Consider the following 25182-nt stretch of genomic DNA (forward strand, 5'->3'; position numbering starts at 1 on the left):
ATCAAGTCTGGGGCCTTGAACCCCTCCAACATGTCCTTTAGTCTGTGGCCAGAATCCTTGTTCTGATACAAAAGTCTCATGCCATCCTCCTGTTTAAATTCTCTTTAGAAGCTCCCTGTCACCTATCTGATAACTTCATAAATCTATAGTGTGACTCTGGGGCCTTGGCCTTTCATGGCTTTGCACTTGCCTACCTGTCCAGCTCCATCTGCTTTCATTCCCCTCTATCCTAGCCACTCCCCCCACCCTTTTATTCTCCAGCAGGACTTGAGTGCCTTGAGTATGCCAGACTTTCTCAGCCTCCATGTCTTTATGCATACTTTTTCCTCTGCCTGAAATGCCCTCCTTCATCCTCTGCCTTCTTATCTACCTGAAAAGCATCTGCTGCTCCTTCCAGAAGCCTTTCTAAATTTCTCTAGGTGGACTAAGGTGCAACATTTTTCAAATTCTCCTGGTTAACGTTATCCCCATTTCTGTTATAGTCCTTACCTCATTTTGGTAATACCACCTAGGTGTCTGTTTCCATTTGGCTATAAACTCCTCGTTGGTTGCCTGCCTGGTAGCCATTCCCTACCTCCTTTCACAGTACATGGTTTCCTCTTAGAGGATTTCACCCATTCCCAGCTACAGGATTTGGGTGGGATGAACTCTCATCTCCAACTATCTCTAATCTAATTAGCACACTGGCAACAGTGGCTGGTTCACAGACGAGAACTTGACTCACTTCAAATGAATGAGAGAATATGAGTCTCTGGACTTGTAAAGCACTTACTAGAATGAGGATATGGATCTAGAATTGCTGTATCCATTTAATGACTAATGGGAGAACCTGGAGCTGCTGGAAGGTCACTGTATGAAACATGGTGATGAAGTCACTGGGAAAGGCTGAGTAGAAGAAGTCGGAAACTGACTCCTTGATGGTATTGTATGAACACCTGGATCAAGCCTTGCTCAAAGCCAGCTCTTCCTCTGGACTTTAGAGTAATGTGAGCCAATACATTTTCTTTATTGTTTAAGCCAGTTGAGTTGGATTTTTGTTTATTCCAACCAGGACTGAGAAACCCTAGAAACTTTGCCCCAGAGTATGTTATTATAAGCAGAAACAGGGATAGGAGAATACATTGCATAAGATAAGATGGATATGGATGCAGCTTGTTTTTACTCCCTCCAAGAAGACGGGAACCATCAGTCTCATTAGAGATTTAAGTAGGATATAACCTAGAGGCAAGGACCAGACTTGGGGTGCCTCCCCAGTTGCTTTAAAGGATAGTTCAAGATCAAATGTAAGGCTAAGTGTCTGGGCAAGACTAACGCTTATTGCTTAGAGAAATATCCATTCCGGACTTCGTACCCAAAAACTTATTTCAGCAAGATCTCTGGTTTTACATACTAACTCATAGAATCCACCAGAAACAAATAGACTGGAAGCCTACCAATGGAATTATAGAGCCAAAGAAACTCTAAGCCCAAATGACAATGGCCAGAAACTTTTCAACTCCTAACAAAATTCTTAGGTCCCCAAACACAGTGAATCAACCTTCATAGCAATACATTAAGGCAGTTAATTCTTACATTTTTATGTAAGTGTATTAAAAGTTTATTAAAAGTATTGATTTTTTGCCTTCATCCCCAAAGAATGTAATTTCTTCTATATGGGATTGGGCTCAGAATTCTGCATTAATAAATCAATGTCCCTGGAGATTCACATGCAGGTGATAGGGAACCTTACTTGGGGAGACATTGGACTTCAGGAAATTGTTAAGTTTTCTAATGACTGTCAGCAGGACTTCTTTTGTCCTCATCGTATATAGCACTGTATAGAGCACAGAATACGAGCTTGGCAGAGCCTTGTCTACTAGACCTGAAAAGCATGGGTTTCCAGAATCAAGGAGGATTTGAGAAGTATGCAGATTGTGCTTCCAGAACCTGATCTTCCCTGAGTCCCTGCTCCTCTGCTCTTTAATTCTGTTTAATCCTGCTTTGCACCTATTGGGGTGGCCTTACTCAGGCATCAAGCCAGCAATGGAATATGCCCAGGATCCTCTGTCAGTGCCCCATTTACAGCCAGAGAGTTCTGGACACATCTATGGGAGTGAGGAATGTGCCAAACATTAGAGAGAGTGTTTACTAGGCTTCTCCGTGTTTATTTTCCTCCTTCTACCTCACCTCAGGACAGGGAGTGTTCCGAGAGCCTTAGAGAAGCAGTTACACTTTTCTGGCACCTTGTGTGACTCGTGTCTCAGTTCTACACACCCTCCATCAAAGGCTTTGGAATTGTCAAGGTCAGGATATTTAAAGCCACATTCTTGGGAGTGCTCTGGACACTGCCAGCTCAGCTCAGGAAGAGGAAAGTGCCCAGAGGACAGCTGTCAGTGTTAGTGCCCACTGTTTATGGCAAGTTTAACAGCACATATCAGTTGTAGATATGGCCATATTGTTGGTTAGTTCTAGCTGGTGATGGCCAAGCAGCCATAGATTTCTCTTTATTCATTCTCTTAAACATTTAATTCAGCACCTACTGAATGCTAGACACCAGGGAGGATACAAAGATGTGTAGATGCAACCCTATCTCAAATGAGCTCCCAGACTAGGAAGCGACGTGGTGACCCTGCAGAGAGACTCATGAACAATAATCACACTCACAAGTAGGGTAATATGAGCTCCCTCTGGAAGAGCATCCAACTTGGAGTGGTGGAGATGATAGGGAGCATGTAAGGAAATCTAGGAGCAGGGTCCTGGGTTGAGTATATAAACTTAAGTAGAAGTTACCCAGGCCAAATTCAGCTTCTGGCCAAAATGGAATAACAAGGATGGAATTTACCCTCCCACCTAAAGCAATGAAAAAGTTGTAAAAAATACATGAAACATTTGGGACATCAGCACAGGACAGTGATTCTTGAGAGAGAGAAAACAAATTAGATGAGCCTCATTATTGCTTCAGTGCACTGCCTTGAGAGAATTTCCAGTCTGCAGCACAAAACCCACGTGGAGTCCAACACTCTCTCTGAGTTGAGGAGATGGACCAAGGAGTCCAGAAAGGCCAGGCAGCTAGATCTTTCAGGGCAGAGTACTAGAGAGGAGTGAGATGTGGAGAGATGAAGGAGGAGAGAGGAGATTGAGAGAGAGAGAGAGAGAGAGAGACAGAGAGACAGGCAGAGAGACAGAGAGACAGAGAGAAACAGAGAGACAGAGACAGACACACACACACACAGAGACAGAAATATCCAGAAATGTGCAGAGGGTTCTCTAGAGTCTTCACATGAGTACTGAGCACGTTGTGAGAAAAACTACCTGAGTCTAGGGGAACAACCACACAAAGGAGCAGAGAAACAATCCCTGGAGCTCACACAGGCAAAGAATAATTTATGTTTCCACTAGTCAGAAGGGCAAGCCTCATATACCACAAGGCATCAAATAGAGTACTCAGAAGGGGATTGCCTCAGTAATGAGGCAAAATTAGCTCATGGATATTCTGGTTCTAATTAACAAGGACTAAAAGCAAGCCTCAAAAGGATCAAAACTGTTTCCAAGAAACTTAAGTGGGTCCCAGAACAAAGCTCAAAAGTATTTATAGGAATACAAAAATATCCAGCACTTAACAAAATAAAATTCGCAATGTCTGCCATTCAGTCCAAAATCACCAGGCAGGCAAATAATCAGGAAAATGTGACCTATAATAAGGAAAAAAGTCAATCAATGGAAGCAGACCCAGAAATGACACAGATGTTAGAATAAGAACATCAGTATACAAAGACATTAAAACAGTTATTATATATTCAAGAAAGTAAAAGAAAGATTAAACATGTAAGTAGAGGCATGGAAGATATAAAAGATATAAAAAAGATACAAGTCAAACTTCTAGAGATGAAAAATATAATGTGAAATATTAAAAAACCCCAAACATTTAGATGGGATTAATATCATAGTAGACACTGAGGAAGAAAACACTAGTGTACTTGAAGATATAGTCATAGAAACTGTCCAAATAAAACACAGAGAAAAAAAGACGGAGAAAATAAAAAAAGAACAGAGTAACAGTGATCTGTGAGAAAACTTCTGGAGACCTGATGTATGTGTAATTGGAGTCCCAGAAAAAGGGAGAAGGCAAGAAATATGAAGAAATAATGGCCAAATATATTCGAAATTTGATGAAAACTATAAACCCACAGATCCAAGAAGCTCAATGAACCCGTAGCACAAGAAACTGAATTATTCTAAGTCGCATCATAATCAAATTGCTTAAAAGCAGCCAGAGGAAAAAAAGACACTATGTACGAAGTAACAAGGATAAAAATGACAGTAGATTCTTTTTAAAAACAATGAAGACCAAAAATCAGTGGAGCAACGTCTGTAAAATACTGAAAGAAAAATTTGTCACCTTAGAATTCTATACCCAACAAAAATATCTTTCAAAAATTAAGGTAAAATAAAAACTTTTTCAGACAAAATGTAGAAGAATTCTTCACCAGCTGACCTGCACTATAAGAAATATTGACAAAAGTCCTTCAAGCAGAAGGAAAATTATACTAGATAGAAGTCTGGATCTATATAAGGCAATTAAGGGCAGTAGAAATGAGGTGTTCTATCTAATAAATGAAGAAGAAATGGTATAATTAGAATATCATAATTTTGAAACCCTTAATAAATTAATGGATTTGGGCAATGCTGAACAATCTGACAAAAAGAGAGACGATCAGATATTAGATACATTGATAGAGGCACACTTCACCACCTATGTGAAGTAATCTTGTCAAAACACATAACCAAAAAGAGATAATAATCAAAACTGAATCTGGTCTCTAGTTCTAAATACCAACTTAGAAGATATATAAGAGACAGAGAAACACATTAAATGACACCACTGTACTTAAATTAAAAACAAATTCAGTTGAGAAATTTTGTAAGATAGGCAACCAGATTCTTTTCATCAAAAAAAAAAAAAAATTGCAAAGGGAAGGGAGAGAGAGAGAGAGAGAGAGCGAGAGAGGGCGAGTGAGCGCAAGCAATAAGAGAGATTGACATTTATATGGTGGAGGAACTACAAACTTCAAGAGACTTAAGGGACATCAATCAATCACAATGTATGGATCTTATTTAGAGTCCTAATTTAAACTCACTAAAAGGGGAACATTTTCAAGACATTCAAGGAAATGTGAACACTGATGGGTATATTAAAGAATTATTGGAGGAAGAAAAGTTGCCCAGACCAAGAGAAGGAAGATCACTCCAGAGGGTAGCACAGCATGGAAAAAGTGTACCCTTTTAGTAAGAGGGGTGACAGTTTGATAGTTACAGGAGAAAAGGCTTCTTTTACCTTTTCTTCTGGGCTAGGGCTGGCTGTGGTGCTCTGGTTTCTGAGAAAGGAAAATGCAGAATATTGACCTGGAGGCAATTTCTTTCGACCTTCTGGCCTCCCTGGGGATGGGGGCCTCCTTGAAGGGAGGAAGTCTTATTGAGGGCTTTCACGGAAACCCTCAGCAGTAGAGTACAGGGACCCAGCACCTTGGGAGAGACAGAGACTTTGAACACTTTAACCTCATCCCACCCTCCCAGCTCTGCCTGGGGGTAGAAGACCAGGAAGGAGGAGCAACCTAGAATGGAGAAAAGAAAAGAGGGAAGGGGAAACAGAGAAGAAAAGAGGGGGAGAATAGGGAAGGGAGCAGGAGAAGCTGAAGTTAGAGCTCAGTATGCACTCAGTGACTTCAAAGTACCAATTGACTTTTGGCCTCTAAACATTAGGTAGGATGCTATCCTTCTCCATGCCCCGACCCCATGCTACCTGTGCTTCAGTTCAGAGGCAAAGCTGTGTGTAAGGAGGGATAAAGGGGACGATATGGCCACAGAGATTAAGGAGTTTCCGTAGGTCAATGGGCAAGTTGAGATGATGAAATGGATGAAGGACAAGCCAGGGGACCTGATCATTTATCCATGAACGCTCAGTGTCAATCATGTATGCCACAGTGCCTTGTCCTGCAGTTCCTTTATTTCTCACAAGTGCCCAGTGAGAAATAATAAGAATCATATTAGCTAACATTATCGAGTGCTCACTATGCCAGGCCCTATTCTAAATGCTTTACATGTTAGATAATTTCTTCTCAACAACCCTTTGAGGAAGGTACTGTTATTAAACCTATCTAATAGTTGTAACTGAGTCCAGAGAGGTTAAGTAACATACTTAAGGTCACACAGCTAGTAAGGGGCCTGTTGTAACTGAACCTAGAAAAAGTCTGGTTGCAGAACTTATGCTCTTCACAAGTACCCCAAACAGCATTGGTGACCTGAGTCCAGCTGAGTGGCCCAGTCCACTATCTCAACAGAACTTTGTACAGACTCCTACTCCCTGCCACTTCCCCAAAGCAGCTAGGGCCCAGGGCTGAGAGACTGAGGCTTCCCACTGTTGAAGAAGAGACATAGCCACACTGGAAAAGCAACCCTGTGCATGAAAGGCTGTTAGGGCCCCAAGGCTGGGAAGAGTTTGCCAAAAACAACAGCATGCCTGCCCTAAACTGTTCTCAGCTAGACAGCCTGGACGCAAGGCTGCTTATCCACGATTCTTATCAGCTTTCAGAGAGAGAGAGAACTCTGAATTGTGAGCATTCCAATCCCAGGATATTATGAAGGAACTGGGGAAGGGGGTGTCCCAGGCAGCACTCCGCCAGGATGAGGGCTCAGGAAGGCCTGTACGTGGAGCCCAGCCTAGTTCTTGGTGGGCAGCTGGGTCCCCTCCCCAGGTTCTGGCGGAACACTCTTGAACAATTTAGCCTGAAATAGCATAAGAACTTCTTTCCCATTTTCTCCAGGCTTTTGGATGAAATTATATTTTACAAATGACTCATTATTATATTTATAGCTTCTCTCCAAATGATTCAAATTGTGGTTTGTCGCCTCCCTGTCTCTCAACTCCCCCCAGCTCGACAGGAAGAAGTGCTGTTTACTGTATGGCCAGGTGTGGCTGCTGAGAGTGGCTCTGCCCTCCCTATAATTACGTTTGCCTAAGCCCTGACAAGCACCCCAGCACATTTAGTCATGTGCAGCCTTTGTTCCAGCATGTCGTTGGGAGACAGTCTCCGGCATTAGCTGGGCTTGGAATCTGCTCCTGTAGGAAGTGAATGCGTGTGGTGGGGGGAGTGGGGAGAGAGTGGGTAGCATGAGGGGGAGGCCTGTTCTGGGGAGGCTGTGACAGAGGGTGCCTTTGTGAGGGCAAGGGCTGGAGAAGCTGGAACTGCAGTTCCTCAGAGCTCTCTGTGAGGAGGCTAGGGGCAGGCTGGGGCCCTTGAGGGCCTTGTGGGGGGACAATACTCCTCCCCACCCCCACCCCCAGCCTCCACCGAGCAGTTGAGAGGGCAGCTGGTGGAGGAGGTGGTGGCTCAGACATTCCAGGCTGTGCTAGTGTCTGGCTGTTGATGCTTCATGGTTTCTTGTGAGGAACCACTCTGGCTCTTTCAGGAATGAGGGGTTCTTGAGTTCCCTCCCCCTTTGAGGGAGCTCCCAGCCAGAATGACTACTCAGCTCCCCAACCCCTACCCCCCCACCCAGCCCCTCCCAGGCTCCCAGAAAGGTGTGGTCAGGTTAGCCTGAGCCAGCTTGTTCTCAAACAGGCCGCCTTTGAGAGGAAGGGTGGAGAGGAGGCTGGGATGGGGCCCCGTATGCAGTAAGTTTATTCTACCAGGTGCCCATGGATCAAAGTCCCCTTGGTCTGCCCTGCCTGGGTACTAAACAAAGTTAAAAACCCATAAAATGGGAAAGGAGGACATTTTAGAATTCATAGTGACATTCTTAAATTCTCACAGCAACTCTCTGCCCCTATGGGTCTTTGGACCTTGGGTGTGGTGACCCACAGACGCCTCTGTCTGGCTGTAGAGTGAGGGCTCTGGGGCCCACAGCAAGGACAGGCCACCCGGAGTGCCCCGAGGCCCAGAGGAGGGAAGGGAAACAGGGTGCCCCAAAGGGCGCCGGTTTCTCCGGAAATCTCTGATCCCCTGTCCCTTTAAAACAGGGAAGTATGTGCCCCGTGATGTTACAGATTCTGCAGCTGAGGTGCAGTGGCTGTGTGGGAGGCTGGACTGGATGAGGCCGGGAGCCTGAAGTTGTCAGTGGGCCAAGCCTTGGGCTCCGGTTGTGTCCCCAAAGCGCCCGCCTGGGTTGCTTCAGGTCTGCTTCCATTTTCATTTCTTGGCACTGTCTGAGTGAGTGGGAAGGGGACTCAGGAGGAGGTGATGTGGGAATGGGTGTGGATGAGCATAACGTAATTATTGGTGAAATCAGGATGAAGCCTTAACCAGATGATTTCCATCTGGGCTGAGCTGGGTCCCCGTGAGGTACATGAGGCCGTCTTAAGCTGTGACTGAGGCCGGACACTCGGAGTCCTGGGACCTCTCCCTTTAGGGCGTTTCGCAGAGGTGGGAGGGGGCTGTTGACAAATCTCTCTTCGAAGGGAAGGAAGGCTAAAAGAAGGACCAGACAGGGTCCTGGTGAGGTAGGGGTGGCAAAAGGGCGGAAGGGGAAAGGCCAGGTGTGGACTTACCAGGGCCATGGGTGACCTGAATAGTGTTCAAAGCATTCATATATGTTGACATGACTGTCAAAAGACTGACTCCTCTCCGTAGGCCCGAGGGGAGGAGTGCGGCCACCTGTGTGTTGTGGAAGCAGAGCCAGGGCTGGCGGGTTCTAATGGCGGCGAAACCAGCTGGTGGTCAGACTGAGGGGCAGCCAACTCAGGCAACCAAAGCCACCTTTGGACTACCTCCTTATGGGGTTTTTGGTCTTGTAGCCACCCTTCTTGTGCTGGCACCTATTCACCAGTCTTTCGACAGTCATGTTAACATATATGAATGCTTTGAATATTATTAGAAAGAGCCATTTTTTAATATGTTTTTCTGTCCCGCACTCCCTCCTCAGCCGTGCTCCTGCTCGGAACCCTGGGCAACATGATGGGCACATCTCGCGGGCAAAGCTGGATCCTGGCTCTGAATGAAAGCTAATCACGGAGAAACTGTCTCGGCAAAATGGGGTTTTCATGACAGAGATCAGACTGTGAAGGACTTAGCTTCATTCCACCTTGGATGAGGATGATGGTGACTGAAGATCGAAGTATTATTTCTTTGGGTTGTATTTACTTAATTATTTGCTGTCTCTCTCCTTATTTTCAGGTAGCAACTTCCTTCTTGTGTTTGAGATGTTTTTAGTGTGACCAAGTGAAATAAGAGATGATGCACCCACCTTGCGCACACTCCTCGAAGTGCATTCACATCCATTATTTCCCTCGGGGCTGGCTACTGTCTTCACCATTTTCTTTATAAGGATGTTGAAATAAAGAGATAAAATAACTTGCCCAAGAGAGCACAGCTAGATAATGACTGAACTAGGTTTAGAACCGACGTCTGAGGGTGCCTGTTCTGCTGGCAACTGCTGTGGTTGTGTTTTCAGTGTGAAAGGGAGCACTTACCTTCACGCTCTGGGGGGGGGGGTCAGCAGAGAGGTGACTGACTGTGAAGTCTGAGAGCAGATGAGGGTGCTCTCCTTAGTTCGGAAACTCTGCGACAGGGTTTCACAGAGCTGCCTTGATCCAAGGTGGCCGAAGGAAAAGCCCCCATTTGTTGAGTTGATTGCAAATGTCTCTTGGAGTCAGAGTGAATGTTGCTGACATTACTTTTTTATTGCGGAAAAATATACATAACACAAAATTGACCATTTTAACCATTTTTAAGTGTACAGTTCAGTGGCATTAAGTACATTCCCATTGTCGTGCAGCCATCATCACTATCCATCTTCAAAAACTTTCATTTTCCCAAACTGAAACTCCATACCCACCGAACACTAACTCCCTATGCTTTCCTCTCCCCAGCCCCTGGCAACCACCATTCCACTTTCCGTCTCCAGGAATTTAACTGTTCTAGGTACCTCACGTTAGTGGAGTCATACGGTATTTGTCCTTTTGTGTCCACCTTATGCGGACTTATTTTTTAATTCGATCATCATTTGCAACTATACCAGGAGTGCGGATTAGCAGTACTCTGTGCCCATAGAGGAGTAAAAAAATTAAAAAGTGAGAACAGGAGTGATTTCGGGTGCATTTCTTAACTGTCAGAGGTACCAGATGTGAGGGGGCGGTGGGGGGGGCGGGGATGGATAGGAAGAGAGTGTTACCTAGAAAACAAAACACTGTGCTTATCTATCATTCCAGTGGAGGGGTGTATCCTTCCGGAGGTAAATGCCTCTGCTTGGAGGAGGATGCTGTGATGGATCCTGATGGGGAAGCCGCTCTGGTGAGAACCGTGAGGCCCTCTGGGTCTGCTGAAGGCAAGGCAAATTGTTCTGCAGGAGAAATCCACAGGAACTCGGAGTTTGGATAGAAGGGTCTGGCTGGAGGAGAGGAGAGAGGCTGGAGGAGAGAGTGTAAGTTGGGACTTAAGGAAGAGTGAGAAATTTTCTGAGGCGGGGAACGGTTGATGACTTTTTAGGAGAGTTATGTCCATATGTAGATTCCCCTCCATTACCCCAAACTTTGAGTCAAATCTGCTGCTGTGCCTGTTAGCCCTGTGTGAGTTGGAGAGGGGAGAGGTCGGACAGCTCCAGGAGGTGAGATGCAGATGGAAGAAGAGGTGGAAAAACAGGAAATCAGAGCCAGAGGTCACAGAGACAACGTAAACCCTCTGAGATGCCTGGGTACACAGTTGGTGGCAGGAGCCAGAAGGACTGTGAGGTTGGGGGACACAATGATGAGGTCCCCACAGTTGACGGGATGCCGAGATGCCGGGATGCCGTTGGAGTCATCGTTTTGAATATTAGGTGGCAGGCATCCAGGTACACAGCCTGAGGGAAGGAGTGGATGTGGATCTTCTCTTCTTGGAAACCTTCCAGCAAAATCTAGACAGGGCACAGCCTGGGTAATTTAGGAAGCAGAGGTTCTCTGAGGTCCCCTCAGCTCAGGATTTCCGTAGTCATGGGAAGAGTACTGTTTTTTGGGAGATATAGATGAAACTAGAACCAAAGCCAAGCACAGAACATGTCTTGAGCTTTCAAAACACAATTCTCTCTAAAATTGTCTCAGAACACAGATCTGGGGCTGTGACTGTCTCTGATGGAGAGAGGTGTTTGTTGGACCTCCCAGACATAGCAGGAGCCCAAGGAGAAGGGCTGGCTGCTCCCACCCAGAGACCCCAGAGGAGCCTGGCATGGAAAGCTAGCTTTGTGTTTCCGGGAACACTTGGAGAGTCCCTGACCAGGTCCTGGGCTGAGTGTGGGCTGGGGATGGAGCCCTGCCTGGAATTACTGATGCATCCTGAGATCTCGGGATCAGCCTGCCTAGTGGCGGGGAGGCCAATTGAGGACATTTCCCTCTGGACCTCTCCAGCCTTGGCCCAGAGAACCAAGGTTTGGGGCTTGTCTGGCGGGACCCATTTTTGTCCCAACCCAGTATCTCTTCATCAGTTGGGTCCTGGGGAAAAAGGCCTGGCTTGGTTCACCCTTGAAGAGGTTTGCCAAATGTGTTAGTTGCCGCTCAAAGCTTGTAAACTGGGGTGCAGGATGCTGTGGGGCCTGGGCTGGCCCGAGGATGGGCTGTTTAGAAGTTCCAGAAGTTCCCTGCCTGTTGGGAGGGAGGAAGGTCCCTGCAGAACCCCAGGGGAGCATGTACTGGGGCGGGGCCAGCTTTCCCTCTGGCAGCCCCTCCGCTCTGGTGGAGCTGTATGTTCCCTTCTACTCTGCAGCTTGGGAAAGACCAGAGGCCCTTTCAGGGAAAGGAGAAAGAGGGAAACAGGCCTGACAATATTGCAGCGAAAGACGAATTCTGAGCTTTAGCTGTGGACCTAGAGCCGGAACACAAATGCATTTTCTACTCTGTTATGAGAATGAGGAATGTTCTAAAAGGTTGTTTAGGGGAACTGTAGAGCTCAGAGCTTCGTGCTAGGAGGATCTTAAAGACCAGCTAGTACAGCCCCCTCATTTTGCTGAAAGGCTAATTTGAAACAGAATGGAATTTGGCAGGGGCTGGGCTGCCTTTTTTCTTCTGAGGCCCCATTTCCTGAAAGAGTCAGTGTCTGAGATGAGCTGACTTCACTCGTTCACTCATTGCACTCTTGGTGCATTAAAAACGCCACCACCACCACCACCACCACCACCACCACCACCACCACCACCACCACTACCTCCTCTTCCTTCTCAGTGGTCCAGTTCTGGCTTCTTTGAAAATAACAGAGTTTGTGGCTTCCAGAGTGTTTTCAGTTTGGAGCCTTAATTTCTGTTTGTTCCTTTAAAATGTTTGTTCACCACAGGCTTATTGCCAGGTCTCTTACTGCACGTTATCAGGCCGTGCTTGTGAACGGCCGGGGTAAGCCAGCAACAGAACTCAGGAAAAGACTGGAATAAGGCAGGGGCTGGTGTGGTCTAGGAGGGTGGGAAGGTGGACGGTGACTGACGTGAGGTTAAGGGGGGCTGTCTGAGCACCCTCAATATGGAAACTTACAGCAACAGAAGAGACCTTGCAGAGGTGTCTGTGCAGCACTGAGATGCTCAGGCCGCCTGAGGAAGCAGATGATGTGCCTTAGAAGATGGCACCTGGGTTCCTCAGGGAGGCTCTGAGATGGGCAGGCCCCTGGCACAGGAATCTTAGGAAAGAGGAGACCTGGATAGGGGCAACCAGGAAGATCAGAAAAAGAGAGAAAACAGAGAGAAAGCAAGTGGCACTGAGTGAAGTGTTGCCTGAACTAAATTATCAATTTTGGGAAGGGCCTAGGAGGCTGCCAACTTTGATCTCATTGCCTGGACAGGCCTTTGGGTTACTTTGTATACCCACCACCCAATCACCAGAGGGTTATCGCCTTCCAAAAGAAGCTCTTGGCAGACACGTGGGACATATGCAGCTGGAACTGGGGGTAGCACATACTGGGTGTGGGCTGGGGAGGGGACATGTGTATGCTGATGGAGGAGAGGAAAGTCTTTCAGAGGCTCCTGTCCTGGGAGGCAGCATGGGGGAGCAGAAAATCAGGGCTCAGGGCAAGGGCAATGTGTCTTGTTCTCGTCCTATCCCTAGTGTCCTGCTCAGGGTCAGGCTCACAGAAAGTGTTCACTAAATAACTGAACAAATGAAGTTGGTATCTGAACGCATGGACTGCTATTCCCTTGAATCCCTACATTAATTTATATTTTTCTTCTTTAGAGATTTAGAGAATAATTGACAATATTTGCCTAACTTTCCTTTTCAAGAATGATCTTCTTATTGTTGGTGTGACAGAAGGCACTAAGGCACTGTTCCCTGAACTATCTCAGCATAAAGACCCTCGATCTTGGAGAAATGAGGACTGGAGGAGGGTCAGAGTGACCTCTCAGAGCCCAGTAGGCTCCAGGATGGATTGAAATTCGGCAAGTCCTGCTGGCCATAGCAGAGGTCATAGCATTAGCAACCTCGTTAATTGCATCATGTTTTTCCTACATGTGACAGCACTGGATTTATGCCTCATCCCCAGCGGATGACCGATGGAGGAATATAAAATGGAATTTAAATCTTATCCCAACAAGGTTTAACCTCTGGAATTGATTACTCTGAGGAGCTGAGGGTTTCCTTCCTTGGACCATTTTTGAGCTCGTCATTGTAGTTTACAGAAAGGACATGGATGACACTGAGCAGGTCTTACCTCTCCCCCCAGCTCTCCCTGAGAAAGCCCTTCACCGCCTCCTGGGCTTGGTTTTGGAAGTGATGGTTAGTCCTCTCCCATTGTAAGCACTTCCTGGAAGGGTTTGGTATATATATTCCTACAGAAACAGGGATGGCTGAGCTGACCTCTTCAGGTCTTGCCCACTATACAGTTTCTGCATCTGGGGAGGACTAAGCATTTCCTTCAGCAGCTGTCAGTTAACTGCATGATCATGGGCTCCTTGTAGCTCACCACCCTCCAATATTTAAAAGATCTGGGCTGGTTCTTAGGGCCTCTGAATCATGTACTTATTTTCCTTGGCTCTGTCTGAAAAGGCCACATCGGTGTTTTTTTTTTTTTTCCCCTGAAAGCTGGGTCCTTTGGACTAAATCGCCTGTCAGCTCTCGAAATGGCTGATTTTCATCATGCCTTTTCCCTTCCAAATTATTTCTTAAATTGTTCTCCCCTGTTGGGTGTTCTGGAACACAGAAGCCAGTCTGTGGTGGCCCTCGGCTTTTCTTTCTCCCTGAGAAGCTGGGGGGAAAGCCTCAGTTTCTCCACCGCAAGGCTTCGCGGGAGAGGGGCAGGCCGACCCCGCCGGGAGGGGATGCCCCGGGGGCAGCGGGCCGGGCCGGGAGCCCCCTGCCTTGCTGAGCGACGCTGCCGCGAGACTGTTGGGGAGCAAACTTGCTGGGGCCACCGGGAAGCGCCACAGGAACCTAGCGCCAGAGGGAGATCCCTGTCGGTGGCGCCCCGACCAGCTAGCGTGGCTCCCGCGCTCGGTGCACGGAGGCCCCGGCCCGCCCCTCCCCTCCCCTCCGCGGAGCCTGCCCGCCCGGGCCTCTCTGGGAAGGGCTGGAGGCGACGCGGGGAGGGGGTCAGGGGAGGAGGGAGCGTTCCTGCAAATCACATGATTTTCCCGCTTATATAAATCACAGCTTGTTTTTCTCAACCGGCTGCAGACTTAAAGGGGCAGTGCCTGCTTTCTCTCCCAAGGGCAGGGGGCCCCCGGGATGCTTCTGACGGCCCCGCTGCTGGACTCAAGGGGGCTTCACCAGTGAGAGTGTCAGGGTTCACGGTTTGGGGACCCCCCCCTCCCACTCCCGCCCATTCCATACCCGGGGATGTTTCCTTTTAGCTGGAGACCAGGGAAGGGCATGGAAACATGATCACCAAAGAACAGGCGGAGCCGGGTTGGCATGTCGGTCAGAGGCCTCTCTGGGGACAGGCTGCACTTCTGAGCCGCTGGTGCCCTGGAGGCCTTTGGGGGACCCTGAGCTGAGGGGTTAGGATGCAGTTGGCCTGTGGGAGATCTGCGGTGGCCCAAATCAGGCTTCTGTGGCTGATGTTTATTATTCTGACCAGTCCTGGCTATTTGTTTGAGGCCAACATGTGGGAAGAAAAAGGAAATCAACACATGTATTAAGCACCTACTAGCATGTATTAGACACTGTAGGGAGAGACCAAGACCTGTTAGTTTTCACCTTCAAGTGGTTTATACTGTTTGGGGTGATGAGACGTAGACTTGGGAGAGATTGAATAGCACTAGTCCGTTTCAGTGCCTGTTCAGGCTAAATAGAAGAGTTAAAAGGCAGTGCATAATCACTGCCCCATGAACAGTACAGATAACGAATCCTGCAGGTTTCGCAGGGAGGGTTCTGGAGGCCTTGACTGAGAGGTGGCTGGAGAGAGGAGACGGGTACCCTGGGGGCCTTAAGTGGGGAGGGGAGGAAAGGGGCATGATGTTAGGGAGGAGTTCTGTACAGTGAGCAATCCTCTTGCTAAACGGAGGAACTAGGGAGTGGAGGAGTAGGGCAGAGGCTGGAAAGCCATGGGGCGGCGTGGGGGGTGGGGCAGACGCGGGCAGCTTAGACTACAGGGCTGGGTGTGGACGTGGTTTGATGGAGTCGGTGGGAACCTGTGAAGGCGCAGGGCAGGTAGGTGGTGTGATGAATCTGGCAGCAGGGTACAGCATAAACTGGAAGCACTGAGGAAACCAGCTGGAGGCTTCTGCAGGAACCAGGCAGATGCAGGTTCTAAGACGTTAAGAGTAAAAGTAGAAAGGCAAAGTGAGAGGTAAGAGATATCTTGAAGAAAGAATTGAGATAATGGAGTGATTGTGTATATGAGGAAGAGGAGAAATGACCAAAAATGATGATGATTTTGAGCTTGGGAGGTAGGGGGGAAGAGGGCTACCCTCAGGTGCGTGTGTGGAGGGGTGGCGAGTAGGGAGGTGAGGAGCTCCTTGTACAGATACTGTGTTTGTAAGGACAGTGGGTTCTTAACTGGGAGCTGTCAGGGGGCTGGAAATCAGGACAGAGGACCTGCATGAGGAAATAACACAAGGGATGAAAGAGATACCACAGATTTAAAGGGAGATAACAGAAAGGGAGAAAGAGAAATAGAGCCAGGGAACACCCACGTTTGGAAGGAGGAGCCAGTGGTAAGGCCGTGGAGGAAACATGCACCCCGGGAGCAGGTCAGCCTGGGTGAGTAGTGTCTGCCTGATCTTGGCTAAGGTGTTTATTTTCTCTGAACCTTAGTTTTCCGATCTGTAAAATGGGGCTAATAACACCTGCATCATATTTTTTGTACATCATATTCTGTGTGGATTAAAGGAAATAGATCAAGCTTCTTGCAGACTGCATAGTGCTTGGTAGAGAGCAAGTGTTTCAATACAAGTGTCTTCTTTCTCCAAGCTTCCCTCCCGACCTTGCTCCTTCTCCCATCTCCTTTAAGTGGCACGCACTTGAATACATTTTGTCTCTTTTTAAATTGTAACTGAACCGTTGTTGCTGTCGTTGTTTTTCTTCTTATCCCTCCTCTTCCTCTTTATCTCCTTCTCCTTCTAGAAGAAACACAGTCTTGTTTGCATGACTAATATTTGAACCGGATATACCCTCTATTATCAAGGAAGGAAATAATAAATTTGTTTCCTAAGGGCCTCTTAGCTGAAGATGGCTATCACCTTATTTGATCCTTCCAGCAGCTCTGCAGGGTTGGGAGGGCAAGTATTATCAATCCTATTTTTTCTCCCCCTCCCTACAGGTGAATAGAAATGCAAGAATGGTTGTAAAAACTTCTATTATTATGTTCAAGAACCACATGTCTATCAGTACCTTCTAGTTCAAAGCTTTCCAAAATTTAATTTTTAGCCCTTTATTTCTGAAAATAAATTTTACCTGGTAGGGAAAAAAAAATGATATAAGAAACAGTTCTGGTTTCAGTGGAGTGGGGAGCATCTGAATCTCGGAAGCTTGGTTCCATTCCCACTCCCAGCTCCCAGGCCAGGCTGGGGAATGGAGCTCTGCTTCTGGAGTAACCCAGCCCCCAGAGACTGTTTCTATACTCAGCTTCTTTCTCTTCTCTTTCAGCCACAAACTTCCTGACTTTGAAGGCCAGAATGGAGCCCAAGAAGGCTTTGCAGACCCCTGGGTAAGCCCAGCGTGTGAGCCAAGGGCAGTCTCTGGCAGTGAGGCAAACAGCTCAGCTCTGCCCATGTTTCGGCTGCCTGGAGTGGGAACCAGCTGAGTAGGACCAGTGCTGCTCCAAGGCAGAAGGCCAGGTATGCTGTCTCTTGTTAGGCAGGATGAACAGCCACGCCTGATGTCACTGGGGCCCAGGAACCACCCTAGCTGGGTTTTGTATGCTGGCCAGCTGTGCTAATGTGCTTTGGGTCCTTATTTCCTCTGTGAATGTATTTCTTCAAATACGAACTCTTTGAGGTGAAAAAACAGTTTATGGTTTTTAGTATTTGAAATAAAGAAAATATTGGTAACATGCTATGCAGATAGTTATATAAAGCTGTGAAAGAGCCACAGAGAATTTACTCTAACTGCGGTACTATTTATATTCTGTACAAAGCAGCCACCTTTGGGATTCATTTCTTTGAGTGGTATCAATTCCCTAAAGAGATCGGCAGAAAAAAAGCATTTAAAAGAGTTTCATGTGATTTTTTACTTTTAAAATAAACTCTTAGTAAACCACCATCCTAGTCTTATGCTGTTATTTGTTTTTCCACTGATTTATCTATTTATTTGCATTATAAAGGCAATATGCACTAATGATAAAAACAGATGCAAATTATTCTGAATGGTGTAAAATGAAAAGAGAAGTCCCCTCTCATTACTCATTCTCATTCCCCTGAGAAGATTGAAGTTAATGGTTTTGTGTGACCCAGAAATTCTTGGTTGTATATTTGTGTGTGTGTGTGTGTGTGTGTGTGTGTGTGTGTACACATCTTATCTTTTTCCATAAATGGTCTAGTCCTGTGATCTTTCCTCCTCACACTTTATGTATATTGACATACAGGTCTAGCTCATTTTTTTTCTATCTCATTCTTTTTAATGATCGTTTAGCTCTGGTATTGCATTGAATGTTTTATATAATATACCCATTTTTGGCTTGTTTCCAGTTTTTCCCTTATAAACTACTACAATAAACATTTTTGTATATATTATTACATACTTGTGCATATGCTAATATATATGTAGGAAAAATTCCTAGCAGTGGAATTAGGTGAAAATATATGTACATTAAATTAAAAAAAATTTTATTCTGCACTACTTAAGAAATACAGAAAGACATAAAGAATAAAAACAGCTTAAAAAACAACACTGTCAACACAGGTACATGCTCCTTTGTACAAGCCTGATTGTTGTCCCTCTGGTTCCACCCAGAGGCTGCCAGGATCCTGAATTTGGTAATTATTTTTTCCCCATGCAATGCTTTGAATGTTTTTACATTTTACATAAATAGTACTTTGTTGTATATATTTTGCATCCTTTTCTCAATATAATATTTCTGAGATTCCTGCATGTTGATACCATTTTTGAGCTAATTTCTTTTCAGTACCGAAGAACTTCAGATTATATGAATATACCACAACTTATGTATCCATTTCCTAGTTAATGGACATTTAATTTGTACCAGTTTTTATTTTTTTTTTCTGTTTCAAACAATGCTTCTATGAACATTCTCGTTTATATCTATTGGTTGTACATGCATGAGGATTTCTCTAGGGTATTTGCCTAGGAGGGAATGCTGGTTCATAGAATATGGGAATCTTCAACGATATTAGATTGTTCTCCACAGTGGTTTTACACTCTTACCTGTAGTCAGTTATGCCACATTCTCACCAACTTGGTTTGTCCAACCTTTTAATTTTGCGAATTTCATTGATGTGAAATGCTTGTTGTGGTTTTCATTTACTTTTCTGATTCCTAGCGAGGCTGGGTATCTTTTCACGTCTTTTATGACCATGTATGTTTCCTCTTATGTGAATTGCCTTTGCCCATTTTTTTTCCTGTCAAAGTGTTTGTCTTTTCCTTATTGAAGAGTGTTTGTCCTTTCCTTATTGAGTTATAGAATTTCATTATATATTGTGCTTACTTGTCTGTCATGGGCTAAATAATATCTTTCCCAATGCGTCGATTGTCTTTTCACCTTTTAAATGGGTGACTTTTGATGAACAGAAGTTGTTTTACTGTAGTTGAGTTTTACATTAAAATTTTCGACTTTGTTAATTGCCCAGCTTATACTTCTGTCGATAGTATATAAGAGTGTCTGGTTTCTCCACACTCCTGCCAACACTGGGCATTATCGGTTTTGATTTTCGTTAATCAGATAGGTGAAAAATGGTGTCTTATTGTTTTGATTTGTCTTAATTATGAGTAAGCCTGAGCATATTTTCACAGGGTTACTGGCCTTTTGCATTCTTTTTCTGTATTTATTCTTCATTTTTCTCTTTCTTAATAGATTTTCCTAATCGATTTGTATGGTTTTTTGAATGTTAAAGACATTTGCCTGTTTTGTCATGTGCGTGACTGTACGGTGTATGTATACCCCTTAACTGCAGCCCATTGGTGGTAGGACTAGGGAAACTGTAGCCTCTGTAACATTTACCGTTTTTAACCCTTGAACACTTGGCCATATTGAATAATAAAGTAAAAAGCTGTCGTTGGAGACTTTGTGGGGGTGGCAGGGGAACCAGTGCAGTTCTGTATAAGTAGGGGTGACTGAGGTAGGGAGTGTGAATGTGCATGGTGGGTGTCCATCTGATGTTGCAGTGTATATAAAAATGGATCCTGGAAAATTCGAATTGAGGTGATGGTGATGTGGCCTGCGGTCTTATTTCTTAAGTTGAATGTAACTAATGCTTGGATGAGTAAGTCTGAGGTGTCTTGGGTAGCTTGGCTACTCTTGGTTGGTGTTGAAAGTAGGTGAATTGAATAGTTCCGAGTGTCCAGTGTGTGCCAAGTACACAGCCCTGATGAGAGGCATTATTAGGTGGGAAGATGAAAGCTCAAGAAAGCTGACTTGCTCCAGGTCACACAGCTAAGTGGCCATGCTGGGACTAGTTCACTCCCCAGCCCGGATCTTTGCAGCATACTAATGATTCTACCGCGATTAAGCTTAATTAGGGGAGGACTTGGCTTTTATAAAGAGATTTGTCAGGAGAACCATCTAACAAGAGAGTAAAATTAGGACATATTTGAAATAGATTGTCATCTCAACAGTGAAATTTCACATTTCTATGTTTTAGTGTTAGTAAATTGGCTTAAGCAGTCCTTTTAAGAGAACACAGGTAAATGAACAGTAATTATAATTGGACTCTATTGAAGAAGAGCAAGAGTCTCAATAGTCCTGTTCACTCCTAAAAGAATGTTCAACGTAGAAACCAGCCAGGATTTCATTTTTCCCCCATCCTGCATTTGGTATAATTTAGATAACACTAAACTTTCTCTTCACTCATTTTTTTTTTTTTCATTCAACAACTGTTTACTAAATGCATACTTGGCGCCATTTTGCTAAAAGCTGAGAGAGTGGTGAACAGAACAGATCCAGGTCCTGCACCCATGGTGCCTGCAGTCTAGTGGAGAGGACAATCAATACACACACAAGTAAACAAACAAATGAAATACTTAACAACTGTGTCATAAGTGCTTTGAAGGACTTATACAGGTGCTGTGACAGAATAATATGGGGACTGACTTTCAATGGGGCAAGTCAGAGAATGTCACATACATTTTGTGGGTGACGGGCACTAATTTCTTTTTTGGTTAAAAATACTGCCTGTAGTCAGCTTTCTATAAACAGTTTTCTTTTAGCATAGGAGAAATAGCACCAGTCTATGAAGAAGAAAAGCAGGGCATGGAATTTTTTCTTCTGGGGTCTACAAAAGTAAAACAATGAGGCTCCTTGGACAGCCTCTCCTGCTCAGTTCTGAATGAAAGTATCACGCACCCTAGTGTAGTCTTTTCCTACAATCTGGGTGTGAATCGTGCTTTGTAATGGAGGTTTCTTCCTTGAGGTACATAACTACTACTCACCTTTAATGGGCAGACCTGAAAGCATTTAAGGAGGAAATAAATTCCAGAAGTCTGTCCAGAGCTAATATAAAAACTCCTCTCCTGAGTTTGCTGCACTTCGGGATAGCAGCTTCCTCCAGGCCCATCTGCAGGATTTGCTTTTTGCCTCCTACCCCGACTCCCCTCTGCGTACCAGCCCACCAAGGGCCCAGGAGCAGGACATGGCTTAAATATTTTCCTGCGCAGCAAAACTCTCTCCTACTAGGAGTTTCTTCAGTTCACAAACACCTTTTGCATGTTGATCGTTTGAGGCATGATGAGAGTGTCAGACTCTCAAGAATATAATTTGATGACCACGGTGAGGAGCCACCACCCATCTCCCAGGACTTTTTGGGGAACTTTTATTTTTGTTTTTAGTTATGTATATTTATTATTTTCTTAACTAAAACACCATTAACACACCTAAAAAAATAAACGACAATTTTTTGGCCTCACCTAAATCCTCAGTCCATATTAACAATTCTGGTTCTTTTATTTGGCTTGAAGAGGGCCTCTCATTTTAACCAATTTTTAAGAAGTTCTCGTTGCTCCTCTCTCTTCCTACAGTTCATCTTTCTCATCAAAGTAACATGTAGCTCTAGATAATTTTCAGGTATTTAGTTACTTGTGAGAGAGATTTCACTTTTTAGGGCGAGGGAATAAAGGAAAACAGGTTCTGAAGTGCACCTGACCGAAATTAAATCCTTGCTTCCGTTAAGTTGTATTTGGGGGCCATCTGGTGGCCAGAAGGGTTTTAACACAAAATGGGTCTCCTGTTGCCCTCTCGCGGCAAGAGGTGGTGTGACACCCTAGGATTCCTTTTTCTGCCTTGTTTAGGAGTAAAGATACAGATCAGAAAGGGAGTTAACAGTTAACGTTTACTTGACACCCATTCAGCAGATGGGGCTCAGAGAGGGACCAGGAGAGTACCAACACTAGCATGGCATCTGTAGTTGCTGCATGCTGTTTGGGATATTTAAGAAAATCCCAAATATGAAAATCCAAATTTATAATTTTGTGTGGAGTGGGATGTGAATATATGACATATTTTCAATTATTATTATTACTTTTTATCTTTACCTTGTGCCTAAATCACAGAATTTTAGAGCTGGAAAAGATCTTAGAAATCAGTCAACAAAATTTTATTGACTTTTTACTATTAGCTTCTGTACTAAGTGTTGTTGGGACCTAGGATGAATTAGATATGTACGGCCTGTTCTCAAGGAGTTAAAAATGTAGTGGCAAAGACTAATAAACACATAAAAACACATAAAATAAACACATATAGTGTGCAGTAAGAGTGGAAGAGCATGCATGCAGTGAGGACAGAGATGCAGAATGGAGGTCATATACCTGGAGGCCAGTGAAGACTTGAAAGAGAAGAGGTAGCACCTGATCTGTGTCTTGCAGAACAGGTGGTTTTCCAGGTAGACTGGGGGAGGGTGGAGAGAGAAGAGGACCAGGCAGTTGGAAAGCGCACAGGAGGTGGGACATTGTATTGGGTGGCCAGGTATTACAAATATGGCTGTAGCATATAGTGTGAGGTACATAGCAAATGCTCCATAAACTCTTGCTGAATGAATGAATAAATGATGATGGTGGGAGTAGTGAGAGAGAAAGGTGAAGAGGTTATGTTGGGGGCAGATCCTAACATTAAGGAACACAAACATTATGCTGGAAGAGGTGAGGGAGGGTGAAGTGGAGGGCTATTTAAGTTTTTTAAGCAGTGGAGTCACAGGATCAGATTTTGTTTTAAAAGTAATTTGGATAGCAGTGAAAAGAAGGCAGCAGGAGAGAACTAATTAACGGGCTATTATAGTAATTCAGTGAACGATGAAGGCCTAAGGCAATGGAAATGGGTACGTTGAGGAAAAAATGGATTTGAGTACTATTTATTATTTTTATTTCTAATTTTTCTAGTTGCGTTGATATATAATTGACATATTACTTTGCATTAAAGTGTATAATGTAATGATTTGATATATGTATATATTGTGAAATGATTACCGCAAAATGTTTTATTAATATCCACCACCATTCATAGTTAGGAATTTTTTCTTGTGATGAGAACTTTTAAGACCTACTCTCTTAGCAACTTTCAAATATACAATACAGTATTAACTCCTGTCACCATGCTGGGCACTGCATCCCCAGAACTTATTTATCTTATAACTGGACGTTTGCATCTTTTGATCACCTTCACTTAATTCCTTCACATCCTACCGCCCCACCTCTGGCAACTACCAATCTTATGTCCATTTTATGAGTTGGGTGTTTTTAGATCCACATATAAGTGAAATCATACAGTATTGTATTTGTCTTTCTCTGTCTGACTTATTTCACTTAGCATAATGCCCTCAGTCTAAAAGTCATCCACGTTGTCACTAGTAACAGGATTTCCTTCTTTTTATGACTGCATAATATTCCATTTTATAAATATATACCCACACATTCATTTATTCATCCATCAATGGGCACTTTGTTTTTTTCCATGTATTGGCTACTGTGAATAATTTTGTAATGAACATGGGGGTGCAGATATCTCTTTGAGATAGTGATTTTGTTTCCTTCGGATATATACCCAGAAGTAGAATTGCTGGATTATATGGTAGTTGTATTTTTAATTTTTTGAGGAATCTCCAAACTGTTTTCCATAGTGGCTGCACCACTTCACATTCCCACCAACAGTGCATGAGGGTCCCCTTTTTTCCAAATCCTCATCAACACGTGTTATCTCTTGTCTTTTTGCTGATAGCCATTCTAATAGATGTGAGGTGATGTGGTTTTGATTTGCATTTCCCTGATGATTAGTGATGTTGAGCATCTTTTCAGATACCTGTTAGTCATTTGTATATCTTCTTTGGAAAAATGTCTATTTAGTTCCTCCGCCCATTTTTTAATTGGATTTTTTTTTTTTTGCTATTGAGTTGTATGAGTTCTTTATGTATTTTGGATATTAACCCCTTAGATATATGATTTGCAAATATTTTCTCCCATTATGTAGGTTGCCTTTTCATTTTGTTGATGGTTTCCTTTGCAGAAGCTTTTTAATTTGATGTTGTCTTGCTTGCTAATTTTTGTTGTCTTTACTTTTGATGTCAGTTCCTCAAAAAACCACCGTGATCTCACCGATTTGACCAATGCACACTTCTGGTGGCTTTTTCCCAACACAATCATTTATTCTCCCTTTTTTCATTCCCTTCTCCTGGGGCTCCCCACTGCCTACATCATAATTCTCTAGCTTGACATTCAGGGCCCCTGAAATCTGATCCCAACTTCCCTTTCAGTTTTATCTCTCAGAATGTCTCTACTCACTCCCACCAAGCCAGACTCTTAGACACATTGGAACACATTCCCCCTTCCTCTGTATTGCCACCAAAATTTTCCCCATCTTTTAAGGTCAAGATTGAACAATCCTTCATTCAACTTGCCCTGGTTCTTCTAGCCCAAACTGTTTTTTTACTTTTCTGAACTTTTCTAGTACTTAACACATACTCTATTATTCTGCAGTAATTTTAAAGCTATTTTATTTCCTGTTAAGGTAGAAAGGTTTTATCTTATTTTCTTTGTTTTCTCTTAAGAGCCTAATGAATGTCCTGTACATATACAGATGCTCAGTGACTATTAGAGGAATATTTACAGAGATCCCCAGGAAATAGCTTAAATGGGGTACTAGGGGTCTGTTTCATATGTTGAAATCCCAATGCCTGATGTGATGTTATTAGCAGGCGGAGCCTTTGGGAGGTGCTTAAACCATGAGGGTAGAGCTCTCATGAATGGGATTAGTGCTTATAAGAGTGGCTCCAGAGAGATATCTAGCCCCTTCTGCCATGCGAGGACACAGTGAGAAGGGATCGGATCTTAACCAGGAAAAGGGCTCTCACCTGACCACGCCAGCACCTGGAGCTTGGGCTTCCCAACTTCCGGAACTGTAGGCAGTATGCCACTGTTGTTAATAAGCTACCTAGTCTGTGGTGTTTTGTTATAGCAGTCCCAATGGACTAAGACATGAGGGGAGCAGGAAAATTAATATGTTTTTTCCAAGCTAGAAATAAAAGGTTGGAGCAGAAGCTCCATATCAAGGGGCATTGGGAATAGTCCTCTGAGTAGTTCTCTGAGTCAGAGTTTGGGTGGCCTGAAGAAAAGAACTAAGAAGTAGATCTGGGGACTACCCAGGACTGGGCCAAACCTAAAGCAACACT

General features: G+C 44.5%; 1 long non-coding RNA gene across 1 annotated transcript; it reads left to right on the plus strand.

The window, feature by feature from the left end:
* Positions 1 to 7035: 7035 nt before the first annotated feature.
* On the plus strand, positions 7036 to 9656 carry LOC111732805. Its single transcript, XR_002777719.1, has 3 exons — positions 7036 to 7098; positions 7997 to 8151; positions 8899 to 9656. It is a non-coding gene; the product is annotated as an uncharacterized LOC111732805 (long non-coding RNA).
* The last annotated feature ends 15526 nt before the right edge of the window (positions 9657 to 25182 follow it).

The sequence above is a fragment of the Pteropus vampyrus genome, unplaced genomic scaffold (assembly GCF_000151845.1).
Source record: "Pteropus vampyrus isolate Shadow unplaced genomic scaffold, Pvam_2.0 Scaffold493, whole genome shotgun sequence".
In the NCBI taxonomy this organism is placed as follows: domain Eukaryota; kingdom Metazoa; phylum Chordata; class Mammalia; order Chiroptera; family Pteropodidae; genus Pteropus; species Pteropus vampyrus.